The sequence below is a fragment of the Rattus norvegicus genome, chromosome 20, assembly GCF_036323735.1.
Source record: "Rattus norvegicus strain BN/NHsdMcwi chromosome 20, GRCr8, whole genome shotgun sequence".
In the NCBI taxonomy this organism is placed as follows: Eukaryota; Metazoa; Chordata; class Mammalia; order Rodentia; family Muridae; genus Rattus; species Rattus norvegicus.
In genome coordinates this window covers 42,606,079-42,625,786 of record NC_086038.1, presented here as the reverse complement: position 1 = coordinate 42,625,786, position 19,708 = coordinate 42,606,079, and the positions used below count along the sequence as shown (strand labels likewise).

At 40.4% G+C, this 19,708-nt stretch overlaps 1 long non-coding RNA gene across 1 annotated transcript in view; it reads left to right on the top strand.

Annotated features, from left to right (window-relative positions):
* Positions 1 to 2,788: 2,788 nt before the first annotated feature.
* Positions 2,789 to 19,708, top strand: part of LOC120098865 (uncharacterized) — a 28,795-nt gene continuing 11,875 nt past the window's right edge. The window contains exons 1-3 of the long non-coding RNA XR_005497528.2: positions 2,789 to 16,129; positions 16,256 to 16,341; positions 17,099 to 17,200. This is a non-coding gene — a long non-coding RNA (uncharacterized LOC120098865). The remainder of the gene's footprint in view (positions 16,130 to 16,255; positions 16,342 to 17,098; positions 17,201 to 19,708) is intronic.

The window sequence follows — 19,708 nt, the reverse complement described above, 5'->3', positions numbered from 1 at the left end:
TGCTCCTACAAGAGTCTTAACATAATCTGACTTCAAAATCTCACACTAAGTGTTCCAAGGTGAATTGTGTTTCCTTAAAATTCCTATGACAATGGCCTAATCCCTGAAATCTCAGAAACTGACCTTGAAAGAAGTGATTAAGTTACTATTGGGACCTTAGAGTAGGTCTTAAGCCAACAGAATAGATTAGTGAACACGGAACACACAGTCAGGGGGACAAACAAAGCAGACAGAGTTTAGAATGTGAACATCTACAAGTCACAGAGCAAAATCCAAGAAGCAACTAAATGGCCAGCTCCTCGACCTTGGGCTTCAGGCCTTCAGAAGTGTAAGGACATAACTTTCTGTACTTTAAGTCACCCAGTCAGTGACCTTTTTGTTATGGCAGCCACAGCCAGCTGGCATACTGCAGAACTTGCATAATTCACAAAACTTTCGACATGAAGAGGTGGCCCAGACATGTGCCCACAGACAGGGGAGCCAAAGAGGAGGGCTTTTAAGCTGAAGATGTTAGTGAAGTTATTTACTTCCCAACTGGTAAATTGCAACCATTATGAAACAGAGACGCCGAGATCATGTCGTGAGGATTAATGAGATCACCTCAGTTAAGTGCTCCTTTAGAGATTAATTCCATAATTTTGTCACCTGGGTTCATAATTTTTTAACTCTTCTTTAATGCATGCTGTATAAAGTGGGCAATGCCAACAGTCCTTATTAATCTTCTTTCTCTTATCTCATTACTAATTAATGTTGCTAGGGTGGAATGGTGGGAACCAAGGCTAGATGAGAAGGGCAAATAAGTCAGAGAGCAATGAATTCCTTCGTTTATATCTCAGCATTACATCCTCTTAAATTATAATAAATCCATATCAGTCTCTCAAAGATGAAAAGAGAGACAGAGTACGGTGGAGATGAAGACAGGAAGAAGAGGAAGATGAGGAGGAGGGGGAAGAAAAGAAGAATAGAAGGTCGTATCGAATTAATGTGTGGGGTTTTTTTCCTAGATGGGCGTCTTGTTCTCAACTTCAGTTCTTGCCCTTACTTCTTTCTAATAACCATAATCCAAGTAATTTACATTGAACTCCCAGTGAAAAATAAACAAAGTAAGAATAGTAGTCTGGGGTTTTTAAAAGTATCAAAGAGACAACAGGATGCTGAGTAATTCCTAAAGTAAAATATAGAGACAAAATCCCAGAGAAATAAAATCAGGGCTATCACCCTTGGAAGTCATCAAAAGCTACAAAAGAAGAGACGCTTGGGAACTTGTGCTGGTGAGAATGGTGCCACATGCCTTTAATTGCAGAACTCAGGAGGCAAGGACATACACATTCCTGAGTTTGAAACCAGCCTGGTATGGCTAGGGAGTTCCTAGATAGCCATTGATCCTGTCTCCAAGAGAGAGGAAAAATGAAAAGAAAAAAGGAAATAATAGAAATAGAGAAGAAATAAAAGAGAGAAAGAAAGAAAGAGAGAGAGAAAAAGAAAGAAAGAAAGAAAGAAAGAAAGAAAGAAAGAAAGAGAGAAAGAAAGAGAGAAAGAAAGAAGAGAAGCAAGGAAAAATAAGGACAAAAAGAAAGGCAGGGAGGGAGGGAAGAAGGAAGAGAGGAGGGAGGGAGGGGGGGAGAAAATATTTCCACAGTTTAGTCTGCGCAAGTTCCCACCCCAGATACTTTAGGCTGGTTGGTTTAAATCTCTGAAATGTACTTTCTCATAAAGTTAGAAGTCAAAAATTGATGTTTCGCCTTTCTCTCCCTGGAAAGCTTCTTGCTTGCTGGTTGGCAGGTAGACAGCTGCCTTCCTATTGTGTCCTAATGTAGCAGGGAGGAACGGAGGAGGGGAGGAGAGAGGGAGGAGGACATCCCAAAGCCTCATAAAGACACTAATGGTCTGGATCCATGATCCACCTTTACTATCACCTTGCATTACTTACCTTCCTACTTCAAATATAGTAACAAGGGAGGTTTAGAGCGCATGGATCTTAAGATGGCGAACTTTGTAATAGTAACCGGAGAACTCGTAGCCTTAAGATAAGGGAGCCTGGAAAATTTCCTAACTCTGCCATAGGTCTGTAGTGTTGTTAGAGGCTGTGGAGCTGTGCAGGGAACTTTAGTTCCCAATGCCATGACAAATTCTCTGGGCTGCCTGGGATCACTGTGTATCTCAGTCAACAGCAGCTAAGTGAGTATTCATTCATAGTACAAACCTTGGCATCTAACGAACTGTTTAAATATGTACCAAACTTTACTTCCCTGAGTTTGTTAAATTGGAGTCAATAGGAGGAGTTAGTGGGAGGAGTTGAGGAGACATACGGTCACAATTTATTGTATAAAATTATCAAACAGTTAGTGAGAATTGTAACTGTCCTCTGACTGAAACAGGTGCAGAGACCCACAGTCAAACATTGGACAGAGCTCAAGGAGTCTAAGAGTTGGGAAGGACAGAGGGCCCTGAGGGACTATGAACTCTATAGGAAGACCAACAGAGTTAACTAACCTGACCCTTGGGAGCTCCCAGAGACTGAACCACCAACCAAAGAACATACTGACTGGTCCGAGGTGCACCGCGGTCTTCATTTGGGTCCCATCAACAACTGAAGCAGGGAATGTCCCTGAAGTTATAGCCTGCCTGTCTGTGCATCCCATTCCCCTAACTGGACTGCTTTGTCTGGCCTAAGAGAGGATATTCTTAACCTTGCAGAGACTTGATGTGCCAGGATAGGGGTATACTCGGGCCGCGGGGGGGGTGCGGGGAGGGGGGGATCTTTACCTTCTTAGAGAAGGGAGGAGTAACTGTGGGATGGGAACACTAAGAGGAGCCGGGATGGGGCACAGTGACCAGGATGTACGGTGAATAAATAAATTAATTAATAGGAACAGCAAAGAATATTTTTTAAGATTTGTTAATATACTACAACCTCTATAGTTCAGCCTTTTACTGGAACTTGGCACTGATCTCAAAGATTCAACACAGGACCTGGTCCTTGCTCTACACACCTCTCTCTTACCTGTACTTCTTTCTCTCTCACATCTTTTCTTCTCCTTTTTGCCTTCTTGACCTCTTAGCACTCAACCCCCATTCTTGTTTTAGCTGTTTAGCCATGATGTCGTGAGTCATCGACAGGTTTCGTCCTGCCGTGTGGGAAATCATGTAAGGAAGAGGCTGAGTGTGGACAGAAACATATCAAGGCTACTTGAGGACACGTGTTCCAGAATTTCTCTCAAAATAGGGCATTTGAAGGCCATTTTGTAATATTTAAAATTCCATCTATTTTAGTGGGTGCTGAGTGACATGTAACTAAAGCTGCCCAGATGTTGGAGAAAATATGAAAGAAATGCAAGGCCAAGTTCTCCCCATCAAATGTTTCCATTCTACTGTAGCGAAAGCAGCAAAGGAAAGCATATCAAACAATTATGGACGCAGTGAGAATTCAGAGAAGACTAGAAAGGAAGTGTGGGTTCAATGGGGAATTGAACAATAAGTTATTTGTAAGTTGCTGGAAAAGAACAGAAAGCAAACAGCCGAGAGGCTGAGGGATCAAATGCAAGTATGTGAACAGAGAGAGTAGGGGCTCAGAAATAACCGTGAATACATGCACTGCGTGTCTTCGTGTATACCGTACATACATTATTCCACTTTACAGGCATTAATATCATTTGAAAAACAATTAATGGAGATTTAAAATACCCATGCACTGGAGTGTGTATGTATGTGTGTATGTGTGTATGTGTGTATGTGTGTATGTGTGTATGTGTGTGTATGTGTGTATGTGTGTATGTGTGTGTGTGTGTGTGTGTGTGTGTGTGTGTATACACACACGTAGAAGACTTAGAATTTGACATCATATCTATGAGGCACAAAACTATGTTTTGAATTATCACCCTGGATCATATTTCATTACACTCACATTGTAAAAGATCGAATGGGAATGACAGATTTGAAATATAGACACCAAGCAAGTAAAGTGTGCACACATATCCTGTGTGTATGTGTGTGTGTGTGTATGAGTGTATGATATACACACATTCATATGTGAAGAAAGAGAGAGGAAGCAACATGATAAGAGCAGTTTTTAGAGCAATTCATTTAATCTTGATATAGTATAGTCCATATATGGCAAAGAATTCTTTGGACCAATTAAGAGACTGTGGATACTGTCTAATCACGATATACTGCAGTTTGGGACTACGATGGTAGGCACACAGAGAGCAGTGGCTGAAATATAAACATTAGTTTAAAGAAGAAAAATTAAGAAAAAAATCAAATACAATCTCAGAGATGTTGGGATAAAAAGTATGTGCTACAGATAAGCAAACATTAGAGAGAGCAGGTAGCTGCCATTAGAGGAGGGTATTCTGTGGTATATCCAGCTCGAAGCAATGGCAGGACATCTAAGGCCAGCTTGTCCTAAGCACTCTGAATGAGACAGCATAGGAGAATAAACAGTTGGGAACAAAGCAATGTACTATCAGGGTGCTACTCACAGGCATAAAGAGAGACAGCCACGGGCACAAAGATCCCGGGCCTTAAAAAGCAAAGTCCATTTCTTCCCATGTCTGCTGAGTTACATATGTTTGAACCATGTTACTTCTCTGACATTTTAAATAATAGGAACGGTAATGACTAGAATATTCTAATTTCACATTATGCATTGATAATATAGTATGCTTGTATACCATGTTGTCTTAAGGTTAACATGAGATTAAACTCAATATCCCTTAAAGATTACATTCTGGAAGTCAGCCTTTCTAATCAAGCTAAACTCACAGCTCTCTAACAAACATGAACTTTGTTGACGTTGCCTTGGGTAAAACTGAGTCATCAGGAGAAAAAAAAAACTTCAAAATCGGAAGTTCAACCACACAGAATTTAAATTTTCACTCACAATAAAGCAAATCAAACCTTTGAGGCTACCGGGCTCGCTCTGGTGTCTCCTCGTGGTTTCCGTCTTAGAGACAAATAGAGAGGAAGAGACAGATGGGGGAAACTCAGTTTTCTTTTTATGAAACTAACCCAGAATGTATATAGGACACCTCTCCTCTCAACTCATTGGTTGGGCCTTGAGGATCACACAAGGGTTATCAGGACAAACAGCTCCTCATTGGTACTGCTGTGATCAGTTCAGATGGCAAGAATCTGAGAGGCTGAAGATCTATTACAGAGAGTGGCTGCAGAGAACATCTAGATTCACATCCTCCTTCTCACCATGTGGCACTCCTCATTCAGAAAGATTTTCCTAGGGGTCATAGCAGAAAGGACTCTAAGAGGAGGGTTACTGGGAGAGGGGACAGTGCTCAGGATGTAAAATGGATGCATCTAAATTAATGGGGAAAAAAGATTTTCCTCTCTGGGTGTCAAGCTGCTTTTTAAGTGACAGATTTCTCCTGTACACCCGTCGGCATCCATCACGCACTGCCATTTAAAGTAGAGTGAAAGTGTACCTGAGTATCACTGTGGCACGCCACACCTTACTTTACGCAGACCGATTGATTCTGAGGAACATGTTTTTGAAACTGCTCTTCATAGCATTATCAAAAGAGAAAATGTAATCATCTCTAAGCTCTCACGTGCACGTAACCATCCGGCCACATGTTCATAATGAAAAAAAAAAAAAAAAACTCTCACATCTTGATTTACCCAATTTCTTTTGTTATAAAAAAAAAATCTTAATCTCCATCTGGGGTTTCTACCCTGGCTTTGACCTTGTAGTTCCCAGATAAAAGACACACATGACCTTTATATTTATAATGAGCCTTTATCAGCATCAATGCTGAGCTGCTATCTACCCTCTATGATATTAAAATCTAATTCCTACCAATAACCTCAAGTTAGTGTTTACAATGCTTCATCTGGGCTGCTCTTAACTCCAATTGGCCGGCCCTGAGGGCCATGCTCTCTTGACTCCTCATCCATGGTGCCTTTACTCCTCTTTCCACCTTCTTCTCTGCCTTATGATTTCCTGAAATCCAAGATCAGGAACACCAAGCTCCACTTAACTCAATTCTTCGAAGCCATAGACTGTAGGCATCTTGATTCACCAAGCAGAAATAACTTGGGTGGCAAGGTCACATGTCACTTGGGTCTCTGTGTGGACTCCCTTGGGCAACCAGACCTTGGGGATCCACACTTAGCATTACATTATATAGCAACAGACTAAACCTCGACAATCCTCAGTTAAGTGAAGCCCAGTCAGTGAGCATGGAGCCACCCCATCTCCACACCTCTCCCCTCCCCCTCCTGTCAGAGCACCCCACCTCAAGGGAATTCATAACCACAGGGATGCACAAGGTGACATGGAGCATATTTCTGGAATTTGTTTCTCAGAAATCTGATCTTGACAGGTAGAATAATGTTCTGCTCATTAGCTAATAAGCTATCTAGATTCGAATTTCATGTAGAAGCAAAAATGAGCTCAAGTCATGACAGATTCTCCTTGGATGGTTTCTCTTACAAGAACAGGGTGGGAGTTGGGGATCAGTTAAAAAAAACAGTCAATAAAAAATCAAATACAAGGGGTTGGGGATTTAGCTCAGTGGTAGAGCGCTTGCCTAGCAACCGCAAGGCCCTGGGTTCGGTCCCCAGCTCTGAAAAAAAAAAGAAAAAAAAAGGAAAAAAAATCAAATACAAATTAACAAACAAGATTAGGGAGATTTTATTCCAATGACTGATTCTGTGGTTTTTAATTACTGAAAGAAAAGAAGTGTCCAACACCATGTGGTGCAGTGTGGTTATTACAAACTGTGTGGGCTGAGACCGGGCCTCCAAGTTAGTCTGGGACTTTCTGGTTGTGTCATCTCACTTCCGTGTTGCCTTTAATGTTATTCTAGATGTATTACATAGTGAAATTAATCACTTTGACTGCACATAGTCAAAGTCTAGGTTTCAAGATGTTGAATCCACTTCTTAAGAACAGTGTCACAGCTTCTTATTTTCTTACTCATTTTCTAATGAAGGTTTCCAGCGATGGGGTCTCCTGGAAAGCCCGAGTTTCCATGTAAACCATTATTGAACATTTTCTCATTGTGGTAGTAAGCCCTTGTTAGCTACATAAGGTAGGTTGTACCAGTGCCCATGTTGAACGACCTCATTGTGCGCATTAACAAAATATAAGAGTTTTGTCCAGTGAGACTTCCTCATAGACCAAAAGCGTTCTCCCACAGGCTAATAATTGCATGATAGGGCTTGTTTCCAGAGAGATGTGGTAGCATACCATGCAATTCCAGCATTCTAATGGCTGAGCCCAGAAGACTACAAAGTCAACAGTAGCCTGAGCTACATAGCAAGACTCTGACTTGCAGAAAACAACATGAAGGGAAAAAAATAGTTCTCAGGTAGTAAACTAAACTACCAACATTATTTTAGTAGAGCTGTAAAATGTCTCTGTACTTCTTAAGATATCTGTCAAAAAACTTCATCACCTACTGCTATTTTTTTTTATCATCTAGTGGTTTGCCATTGAGAATTAGAGAAAACTATCATAAAGATAATTAAATGAGTAGTGCCTTATGTGGTTTATCAACAACTCATATTCTAGATGTCTGATCAAGCCAGCAATTAAACCATTTAAGCACTGCCAAGATAAAATCAGATTGAAATCAAATTATGACACCTTGTCAAATATTTTCCCAGATAAAAACCAGAAAGAAGTCAATATCCCTTTTCTTAGAAACCAGAGTCTTCAGGTTATAGAATAAATACCATTTAAAGAGTCCTAGCTCAAAGAGCTGATGCTTGTTTTCATGTAACCTATGACACCATAGTGGTCTTAGACTTTTCATGTATCCTGTGACATCAAAATGGGTCATTGCTTCCTTTCTCTCTTGACGTGTATTGTGTGTGCTTTCATCCACATGCTACACATTTAGAAGTATATCCTAAATCATAGTCTGCTAGTGCCGTAACATTCTCCAACCTTGCAGGATAGGAGAAATGTCTTTCCTATTTAATCTCAACTTCCCAGTATCTGGCACAAATATGTTCAATTTTTTTTAATGAATTAGTAGATTAATAAGAAAATTCTAAGAATTTTACTCAACACTCTATAGAAATTGCTTTTGACAAGGACATCCATTGGTAAGTCGAGCTGTCAATTTTCAATCATTTTATTTCTTCTGTCTAGTGTTGATGTTGATCTTCCAACTACATTGGTAGCTACATTTTTCTGGTTTCTCTTCACCATAACCTCAAGGTTCAAAGACTACTCATTTCTGTAGCTTTAAATGACACTTCATTAGTCACTAATTCTAATAATTTTTGCTAGTTTCTCTTCACCACAACTTCACAATTCAATGAGTGCTCATCTCTGTAGCTTTAAATGACATTTATAATTGCAGCATACCCTAAATGTCAGAATACTCTATGATTGGCATCATTCCTGACTTAGACACTTAGTGCCAATCTCAAGTCAGCAGGTACAGAGCTGAATTCCTGCCTCCCATTCTCCCATGCACACCGTCTAACCTAAACATCCTCTGTTTACATTTGTCCCTGGATCAATTAATGGTTTTTCCATCCTCCAGATGCTGAGTTGGTTACCTACAATTCTGTTTCAAGCAAATTGCCCCCAGAGGCAAAAACAAAAAAAAAAACAAAAAAACTGGCTTTTCCTTCCTTGAACTTCTGCTCTTCCACAATACAGATTCTGTCTAAGAACAGCAGGCAAGGAAATAGTGGTTCACAAGTTTCCCATCTCTATGCACCGAAGACACTTTAGATGACTGAGTAGAAATAGATACCCACAGGCATTATATGCCACTGCCTCCTAATTAGACTCCCTGTTTCTGCCCATATAACTGAGATGGATTCTGTAACTATAATAAAATATCCCCCATGGACAACTTAAAGAAGCAAAGATTCATTTTGGATCACAGTCCACCATGACATGGGGATAGAAGTCGGGGAGTATGACAGAGATCAGCTCACACCATGGTGGCAGGAAAGCAGAGACACATGGGCTGTGCTAGTGAGATTTTAATTTGTCTCCTATATATTCATTCCAGGTCCCCAGCCTCTAGGGCGTTGCTATCCTTACTTAGCCATGTCTCCCTGCTAAGTTAGAACTTTTCTGAAAGATCATCACAGATGCCCAGTGGTGTGGTTCATTAATTCCCTAGGTCCTCCTCAAGTTGACAGCTACAACTGGCCACCCTAAGTCCTCCTCTGTCATCTCAATAACCAAAATATCTCCTTCAATCTAGCGTTATTTTGTTTTTAGTGTGCATTCAGTAGTGTGTTGAGATCAATTTCTAAATGTAAAACAGATCAGGTCACTTCTATGTCAAAATAAAAGTAAACAATTATTATGTTTGCTGATTTAAAGACAAAGTATTCACTTTGATTAAAGTAAGCATAACATTTATTTTATATTTGTATACCTTCATTTTCCAAATCATTTTATGCATACTGGTATATTTAATCTTTGTTAATACCTCTTGATCTTGAATATGATATTCTTCCAGTATTTTTAATAAGCATTATAGTTTTACCTTGTCACTCACACACACACACACACACACACACACACATGCACACACAAACGGAAGGTTTTGCTTCTTGTAGTTTCAGTTACTCAGAGTCAAATACTACCCATCGGAAGATTCCAAGCTACAAAATTCATATGTCCTGAATTACATACTATTCTGGGAAGTGTGGTAAAATTGTGTGCCACGATCCTCTGCCAAGTCTCCTGAGTTTTTCCAGTGAATCCTTTCTGAGCTAGTCACCTGTTGCTCAGTTCACACATAGTTATTAGCACAACTGTAGGACTCCTGAAGTGTAAGTTTTCAAGTAAGCCTTGTTTCACTTAATAATGGCTCCAAAATAAAAGACCAGTGATGCTCAAAAAAAGTCATAAAGCTCTCCTCTTTTTTTCTTCTTTTTATATTTCTGTTATTTTTAAGAATGCATATGTTTGGTGGGGGAGGAGGAGCAGGGCCTATGTGAACGTGAATGCACACAGAAGAAGGCATTGGATTCCCTGGACCTGGTATAACAGAAGGTCTGAGCCACCTCACGTGTGTGGTAGGTACTGAACTTGGGTTGTCTGTGAGGGCAGTGAATGCTCTTAGCTACTGAGCCACCTCTCCAGCCTCATGAAGTTAAAAGTTCTTAAAAAGAAAGGAGAGGCCTAGGGGTTGGGGATTTGGCTCAGTGGCAGAGCGCTTGCCTAGGAAGCGCAAGGCCCTGGGTTTGGTCCCCAGCTCCGAAAAAAAGAACCAAAAAAAAAAAAAAAGAAAAAGAAAGAAAGAAAGAAAGGAGAGGCCTTTCCGGTTTCTGCCTGTGCCTGGAGCTAACCAGGTCCCACACGACTCTAGCATGTCTGTCCCCTTCTATGATGAATTTCTTTACAGATCACTATGTATTTGATTGAGCTCTCAAGTTCATGAAGCAGTAAGAATCCTGGGTCTTACATTTTCTCTGAGGTTTTATGTAAATATCTGTGGTTTAATATTTTAAATGTTAAAGTCCCTAGACTCAAATGAGATCACCTTGGTCACTTGGAAAGCCTGGCTTCTGAAGAGACATTCTCTTTAGCACAGACATACATACATGCCTTTAAAGGTTGGTCACTTGGTTGACCTCATAGAGGTCAACCTCAACCACATAGAGGTTGGTTACCTCTATGTGTAAGCATGTGCCCTGCACTCATCAGAGGACAGTTAACATCAGCATGTCATGGTTTCTTAATGCCACGGGGAGGGAGTTCTGAGAAAGCTGAAGTGAGGAGTTAATGAAAATAAACAACAGGTGAATAATAAAAGAACACTTTGAGTGTCAAAGAGGAAATACTCTGAAAATACTTAGAACAAATGATGAATCCCGATACGCTAGGGGCAATCTGTTGGCATAAAACAAATTTTAACTATAAGAAAAAATGGAGAAGATGAATCCTGCTTTGCATGAATCATAGGGAAGGGTGTTTTATCGATGAATGAGGGGATGTCTTTGCTTGGCAGTTTAAAGTAGAAGAAATATTCCAAGTCATTCAGTTGCTTGTTTGTTAATGTGATCAGATATAATTTAGCCATTACTACATGATTCAGGACATGGTACTTAGATATTTAGTGTCTTTTGCAGACAATAAGAGTAATTCTTTTAACACTGCCTCTAGGAGCTCCTGTGCCATTTAAAGAGCGAGATGTGTAGGTAGGGAATCCTTAGTAAGCTGTAGAAAATCACTAGTGAATGTAAGAACAAAATGCTCGTGCCCGGAAGAGTATGAATAAGCACCTCCATCCCCCAGACCAATGTAAGGATTGTGGGGGATGTGAAGTTTATGGCCATAGCACCCTAAATTGGCCTGATACCTTCTAAGCTCTAAAGCAGGGTATAACCAGGGGTGGGGATTAACTAGTGCTTCTTGGGAGAGAGACATGAAGAGGAAGGAGATCTAGACAAGGAGGAAGGGTAGGGGGACGGCTACAAGCTCAAAAGAAGCAAGGTAAGTTTGGGGTAACTCAAGATGATTTGAGACAAAGTAAATATGAGGAAAGAAAATGAAGAGGGAGAAAAGGGAGGAGCAAGGGCTTGGAAATGGATAGAGCACATTTTAACAGAGTTTCAAATGCTGCCCTCTGGTAACTGCATCTAACAATCGGGCGGCATTTTAGAGATTCCCCTCCAGCATCAGTGTGGGAGTGAATTAAACTGAGGCGATTTGAAGTTTGTGTTTGTTTTGTTCTTTAATGGGCTAGATCATCTCCATGCTGGAGAGATATGATAAACACCTAAATAACGAATTACCAGTGGGAATAGAAGCCAGATATGTTTGGGGTTTGAGGTACCAGAATCACAGGAAGCTGTTGTGGGGTTCCACTTGGCTCAAGATGTAAAGTATGTGGGATGTGGAGAGGGGGAAGATACTGGGCTATTTGTTTATTCGTCGTTAATTTTTTTTTCACTGCCAAATTTAGATGCTTGTGAACTCACTGGAGAAAGGCCCATTGGATGAGGGGTGAGGATACAGATTGATCAAAAGACAAGGCGCTAAAGATACTGATCTGGGAAACCCTCCACCGGGAAGCAGGAACTGGAGATGAGAGAGATTAAGATGACTCCAGAAAAGTAGTCAGTGAGAAAGAAAATAGCCTGAGAACAGAACTCAGAAAAGCCAACATCCAAGGGAGGATAAGGAAAGCCCACCCACAGAGGATAAATTGGGAAAGAGAGAGAGAGAGAGAGAGAGAGAGAGAGAGAGAGAGAGAGAGAGAGAGATGAGGCCTGAACAGTGTGATCAAGCTACAAGGCATTTCTTAGTGACTTCAGTTAAAGGAATGTCTGGGAATATGTGGGCAGCAGCCTGTTTGGGTTCTAGAAAAATGAATAGGACAAAATTTAGGATGGACATAGAAGCTGGACAGTGAAGTTAGATCATGATAGGGGGAAATAGACGTTTATTGAGTTCTCTAGTAAAGTACTTGTCTGACATGTGGAAAACCCTTCAATATGCAGTAATATATATGTGTATGTGTATGTATATGCGTATAATGTATACGTACATGTTTGGAGTTTGAGGTAATGGCCAATTTGAGGTGCCAGAATCACAGAAAGCTGTCACAGAGGTCCACTTGGCTCAAGAAGTAAAAGTATGTGGAATGTGGAAGAAGAGAAGATACTGGGTTGTTTTTTTCAATGGTTTGCTTTGTGCAATGCCAAGTTTAGACACTTGTGAACCCATTGAAAAAGGGTATGTGTGTGAGTGTGTGTGTGTATATATCCATATATATATATATATATATGTATATATACATATCTATCATCGGTGCCTGCTTTTGAGTCTTAGTTTCAAGATGACATAAAAAGGGGGGAGAAAGAATGTAAAAAGGAGAGAGAGAGAGAGAAGAAAGAAGAAGAAGGAGGAGGAGGAGGAGGAGAAGGAGGAGGGAGAGAGAAAGAAAGATTGGTGGGGGGAACAGTGGTCAGACCATGGCCAGCCTATTGTTGCACCAATTATTCCCACCTAAGGAGAAGACCATTAGGTGTTGATTACTCAGAACACTGTGGTAAGTGTTCCAAAGTAAGTGTCTTAGATGCTCATGTGATTCCCATGCTCTGTGTCAAGTTGCATTGTGTCAGGAATGGTTTATAGGAAGCCATTTATAGGAACGTTGTCAGGAATTGAATTCCTGAAGCCCAGAAGAACTGAGTACCCACACATTGATTTGGGCTGCTGGTGCTTCCCCTCAACCTCCACCAGAGTTCAGGTAAAGGTCTTGCTTCATAAGGATGGAGGAAAAAAAATATCTGGGACAAATAAATTATACTTTAAAAAATAAATGTATTTCTTTTATTGAGTTCAGTGGCACATGCTTGTACACCCAGAGTTTGGAAAGCTGGGGCAAGAGGCTCCCAAGTTTGAGTCTAGGCTAGACACATAGAGAAACCCTGTCCTACCCACTCACCTATAATCTTCAATAAAAAAAAAAGAAAGAATGTGTGTGTGTGTGTGTGTGTGTGTGTGTGTGTGTGTGCAGTACATTGCCTTCTACATAGAAAAAGATATTGAACTCTAAGATTGAAAAGTATAAGGGAGTGGAAGTAAAGAAAAAACTAAGTCACAAGTAGACAGACTAGAGGATTTTAAGAAGCTATAGAGAAAAGATTTGCCTTAAGAGGGCGAAAATATCTTCTCTTGAGAGTAGGGTCAAAAGTATTGGGTGAGCAGAAATACAAACACATTGTTGGGTAAAAAAAGGGGAACTAAGGGCCATCTGTGGGTCACTGATTTCTCTGTGCAATAGTCTGATGCATCTTAAAGAGAGAATCATCTTGAAGGTCCCTCTATTTCACACCCTGGTTAAAAAATAAAAAAGAAGGGTGTGACTAGAAGGTGATAATTGAAATGTACTTCCCCAAGAAGACCTCGTACCCCCCCAAGTCAATCCCAAACACCCCCTTTGTTGTGAGCTAACTGAGATTTCACTGGAATACCAGAAGGTCAGAACCCTGGAGGACCAGAAGGCCTGGCAAAGGGAAAGTGGCTACTGCCTTACAGAGAACTCAGGCCCTGACAGATGTCATTCAGGTCTCCAAAGACGACTCCCAAGTTAATAAATTGTGAAAATAAAAAAGATTTTAAAGTAATGTACTTAATTCATTACTCGACTTACAGTTCAGTATTGAGTGTGACATTTTATTTTAGAGGACAAGACTCGCACAAAGAGGCATAAAATACCATTCCAGTAGACCTGGACGGTGGACTATGGAACTAATGGGTTAGTTATGTTCAGTTTGGGACTTACTGGCCATCTCCCATCTTCCTTCTTTCCGATCTTTCTGCCTTTGAGAAGGCTGAGTTCTTGCCTCATGCCCATCTCATGATTGGATTATGGGAGCATGAAAGTTGTCTGGCTTCATGTTCAAGGTTAGAAAGACATCCTGCCTCAGGAAAATGGCACATCCCTCACTGTCAGGGTTATGCATAGAAAGCACACTTCCCACTGCTCCTCCAGACTTTTAGGGGCCTTCGCTTAGGCCAAAATTGCTGATGGGTGTTCATGTTTTTCAAAAGAAAAAAAGCATGAAGCCTTCCCATAAGGAAGTTCGTGTAGGTCAGGTGTAGCGTCAGTCAGTGGGAGACAATGAGTTTGTCTATAGGAAGTGACAAGAACCGAGAAAACAAATTTTCAAAAGGTCTTCAATTCTCATCTTGCTTTGTTCCTCTGGTGGTAGCACTGCCTCTAGAAGCACAAGTGTCCTGCGTCTCATCATAGAGTTGCTTGTCACTGGTGTCCTCATTGAATTCTACACATGTGTGGCTTGTCTTCAGAGGCACAGTGTGGTGTGATGTAACACACGCTTGACTGTGGACTCAGAGGCAGTGTGGTGTGATGTAACACACGCTTGACTGTGGACTCAGACTGCCCAGATATAGCTCATTAGCCAGCTCTGTGGCCATGAAGAAGACCCACATAGGCCTGATCCAGCTAATAAGCCTGTTTCCTGCCAGCATACACACTACAACAGAAAACTGCAAATGATTCTCCATGATTGGATTTCATAATCCCTTATTCCCACAGAGCAGTTAGTTTTATCTGCTCCTCCTACAATGCCTTCTGTTATTTGCTTATAATCCTCTTTTGTCCCCAGGCAAGATCTTTTAAGGCCTTCTTTGTGCCCATTTTTACCACTTAAAACCTCTCATTCTGGTCTTTTCTAAGTCTGTCTCATCAAAATTATTCGCGAGGTAAGAAATCAGAATTCCTAGTTGATATTTTGGCTACAGTTTTGAAGGAATAAAGTACTAATATGTAACAAATAGTTTAAAAAGAAATGTATTGTTGCCTGAAAACATAGCCAGTCAGTAGAGTGGCTGCCTAGCATGCTTGAGGCTTATTTTGTGTTTAGCACCCTAGAGGTCACCATTCAAGCCTTCAGACTGAGGCCAAGCTGAACCTTCACATGTTGGAGTAGCACAATTGCCTGCTGTGCAGTCAGTCAGAAAGCTCACATTTGGTCAAATTCTCTGCCATTTGCCCTAGGATAAAGCTGGGCTCACAGATACAGCAGAATCCTGTGTGCTGGAAAACCATTCTCTCCATAGGGAACATGATCGTAGATGGTTTTCGCATTTACCATGGCGCCTTGTTATTAAGCTGCTATGTGGATGTGGACCTTTCCATTTGCATTTTAGATGGCTTGGAAATTGCCAGACTTCCCAACAGAAAGGCTCCTCCTATGTGGAGGTCTGTTGCTGAGCTTGCATGACTGCTGGCTACCATGGAGATTCATGCCCTGGGCAACTCACTGGCCTTTCCACAGAATTTTACAGAAGTCTTGCAAGCTCACCTCGATTATTTTGAAAGCCTAGAAACTAAGACCTCAATTCTCAACACTCTTAGGCTATATAGCAATGAAATTGGTCAAACAACCACAGCATACACACATACAAATAGATATACAGAAAGTGTTTTAGGCAATGTTCTCAGCCTTACTCATTGTTTAACTCATCATTTATTTTTTACTTATTCACTTTTTATCCTGCTCACTGTCTCCCTCCCAGTCACCCCCTTCTCTTCTCTGATCAGGTGAGGGCCTCCAAGGACCTTCCATCCAAGTCTGCAAAACTAGGCACATTCTTTGCCACCGAGGCCAAACAAGGCACCCCAGCTAGAAGAACAGAGCTCATGTACAGGTAACAGCTTTTGGGATATCCCCTGTTCCAGTTGTTTGGGACCCGGATGAGGACCAAGCTGCACATCTGATACATAACTGCTCGGAGATCTAGGTCTCCAGCATATGTGTGTACTTTGGTTGACAGTTCAACAAGAAATGCCGAAACAGGGATAGTGCAGAGACTGAGAATGACCAACCGATAAGAGGCCCAACTTGAGACCCATCCTATGGGTAAGCACCAATCCCTGACACTATTACTCTGTTATGCTTGCAGACAGCAGTTTAGCATGACTGTCCTCTGAGAGGTTTCACCTAGCAGATGACTCAGATAGACGCAAACACCCACACTCAAACAGTGGATGGAGCATGGGTTCTCTTATGGAAAAATTGGGGGGAAGGATTGCAGGCCCAGAAGGTGATAGGAACTCTACAGGAACACCAACAGAGTCAACTAACCTTGGCCCCACTCACGTTAACCACACGAAGTTAGAATAAATTTTACAGCCAGTGTCTCTGTCTCATCCTATCACTCCTCTATGTATAATTTTAACCTTTGGGCCAGCAGTCAGATTACATAATAGGTGGAAATACACTCATGCAGAACTGATGACTTTAGTTGAACCCTATAACTAGGAAGATAGCAGGACATACAGTAAACAAACAAATAAATAGTCCTCATTAAAATAAAATAAAATGCCTGTGGTAAGGGTGTACAGGGGCAATCTCATCAACCAAGGCCTTACATGTCTTCGGGAATGAATCCTAGCCACTGGGTATAGTCAAACTTGTCCTGGACAGCTGTCCTTCTCGTGAGCACCTTCAATGGGCTTAGTCTTGCTAAGGGCCCTATCTCCCTATATATTGAAAACATGTGGTCTTTAAAGTGGTAGAATAGAACCACATTCATATCCTCTTTAACTAATGCAGGGATCTAAATGTATACACCACCATTAACAATCTTTATTTCTGTCTATCCCTATGTTCTTAGAAATGGTCCAGCAACTGTCTCTCTGTCAGCCAAAAATAAACTATAAAATTAAATGGACATTAACTATGGGTTCCCCACCTCTACTCTTTCAGCTTTTCTTCAGTAAGTATTTACACAAACTTCCCTTTTAAAGCTTATTCCCCTGCTATGGTAATGAGGCTTGAAAATTTCTATGCGTGTGTTATTATGTAATTTGTATACAGTGAAAGAAAAATCGTTATTATAGATTTTGATAAAATTTTATGAAAATGTCACTCTGTCGTAGCCTTACCAATTTGTAGAATATTTTCACCAACTGTTCACTTACTCTGCAGTCAGTAATGCCTTCCCATGTATATAGGTACTGCCATTCTGATTGTATCACATGGATGAGTCTGACCTGTTCCTGCCCTTTATGTAAATCAAATCATGTCTCCTGTTTGATTTCTGATTTTCTGATTTTCTTCTCAACCCCATTTCTAATGTATTGGGAGTTTATTCTATTTATTGCTGACTAATAATTTTACATAATTACTTGACAACAGAGACATGGCCTACAAAATGCATCTTTTTTTTTACTTGAGCACACTATGTACTTGATGTACACAGGATAAGCACAGTATGTACATCCATAAATGAAGATGGCCCCAACAGCACTAAGCAATACAGTCTTAAGGGATTAATATCACATGTGTGGTCTCTTGTTGACCTAATAACATTATTCATTCATGACTTTATCTATCTGAGGTAACAAAGTTGGCTACTCTTTCCTTGATGACATTTTTCTATTATGAATAATGTTTTATTCTAATGGAAAACTTTTTCTGAATGCACATGGAATGGCTTAGTCATAGGATTTTTTTTCTGGAAATAATCAACTTTTCATAATGAAGTGGCATTTTTATATTTCCATCAGCAAGCTATGAGCTTTCCAGCTATTCTAAACACAGTAAGGTGTACAATTATGTTTCATTCATTCTTTCTCATGAATACAGGAATATTTGTTAGCCAATTCAACCTAGTCTTATGGCATAAAGCATATTTCCTGTGTTCAAGTTGAACAATGATGATTCTTACATTTATAGAACATACTAGAAGTACATGGTAGGTTTTTCCATTCTGTGGTTAAAATAAAAGAATATCAACGGAAAAGTGGAATCTCTCACCCAAGTGGAATTTCTCAATGAATGTAATTGCACACTCTTGAAATGAAAAGTCAGTAATTTTTTTCGTGACTTTTTATTACCAGATTGCTTATTTAGAGAGAGTCTCTCATCCTTAAAGGGTACATTGGGAATTCATGCATCCTTTAGCTTTTACCTTGAGGTCTGTAAGCTTAGGAGCTAAAAATTGTTATCATATTGCTAGGTAGGCAATGGTTGCTGAGCAAAAACAGCAGCCATGATCAACAGGTTTCCCTGGAGGAGATGCCTAAATATGAGACTCAAAGTTTTGCCTCAACTGAATCAACGTGGCCCTAGAATTTGAGTTAAAGAGACTCTCCATCTGGAGGTGAAATCACTTGAACTCCCTCTGCTGCTCAACACATCTCAAGTATGCATTAATGCTGACTAAAACGCTCTCTGATGCCATAAGCTATTTGCTCCTGGCCTAAGGCAAAATCAGGTGTTTCCTAACCAGCTCTGTTGAGGCTGAACCCAAGAGATGCGATATGGTAGGACTTGAGAATAATCTCTTCAGAATCTGATTAATACTTAATTAAGCAGAAGCAACTTCTTCTCTGTCGAAAAGTCTTTGAGTGTCAGAGAACACATTCTGGGTTTTCTTTTACTATGATTTTTTTTATAACGGTTGCATTCAAAATTAATTAATGTATCATTTGAACAATATTTACTCTGAACTAGCCCACCATAATAAAATGTTTTACATATTTTGAACAAAGCTGTTTATGTAATTTACTAGTTAGTTTGTCCCTTAACACAAGTTGGAGTCATCTAGGAAGAGAGAACGTCAACTGAACGGAAAAAGATCTCTGTCAGATTGGCCTATAGTCAAGCATATGGGGCATTTTTGGGCATGTTCACAGTGCTACCACTTAGCTGCTAAGCCACATGTGTACAAGAAAGCAAACCGAACAAGTCACAGAAAGCAAGCCAGTAAACAATGTTAGTCTGTTTCAGTCCCTGCCTCCCTCCAGGTTCCTGCCTTGACTTCCCTTACGACAGACTGTAAGCTGTAAAATGAAATCAAAACTTTCCTCTTCAAGTTGCTTTTACTCCGGGTGCTTATTACAACAAAAGAAACCCTAAGACAGAACTCTATACCAGGAGTAGGGTGTTACTTTGACAATCCTGAAAATGTTGTTTAGACTGGTGTGTGTGTGTGTGTGTGTGTGTGTGTGTGTGTGTGTGTGTGTGTGTGTGTGTGCATGCCTGTGTGCTTGTATGTGTTTATATGAAAGGAGCTTAGAACTTTGAGTCAAAAAAAGAAAAAAGAAAACAAAATATTAGGTTCTTACAGGTTAATGGGATTCTTGTATGGTGAGAGCTTGGAATTCAATAATGTTGAGGGAAATACAAAGGCATGGTTTGGGACATTTCAGAAAAATGCTTAATAATCCTTCAAAGATTCTATCAGGGCTATTTATGTGATGTTTTATATTAAAAATAT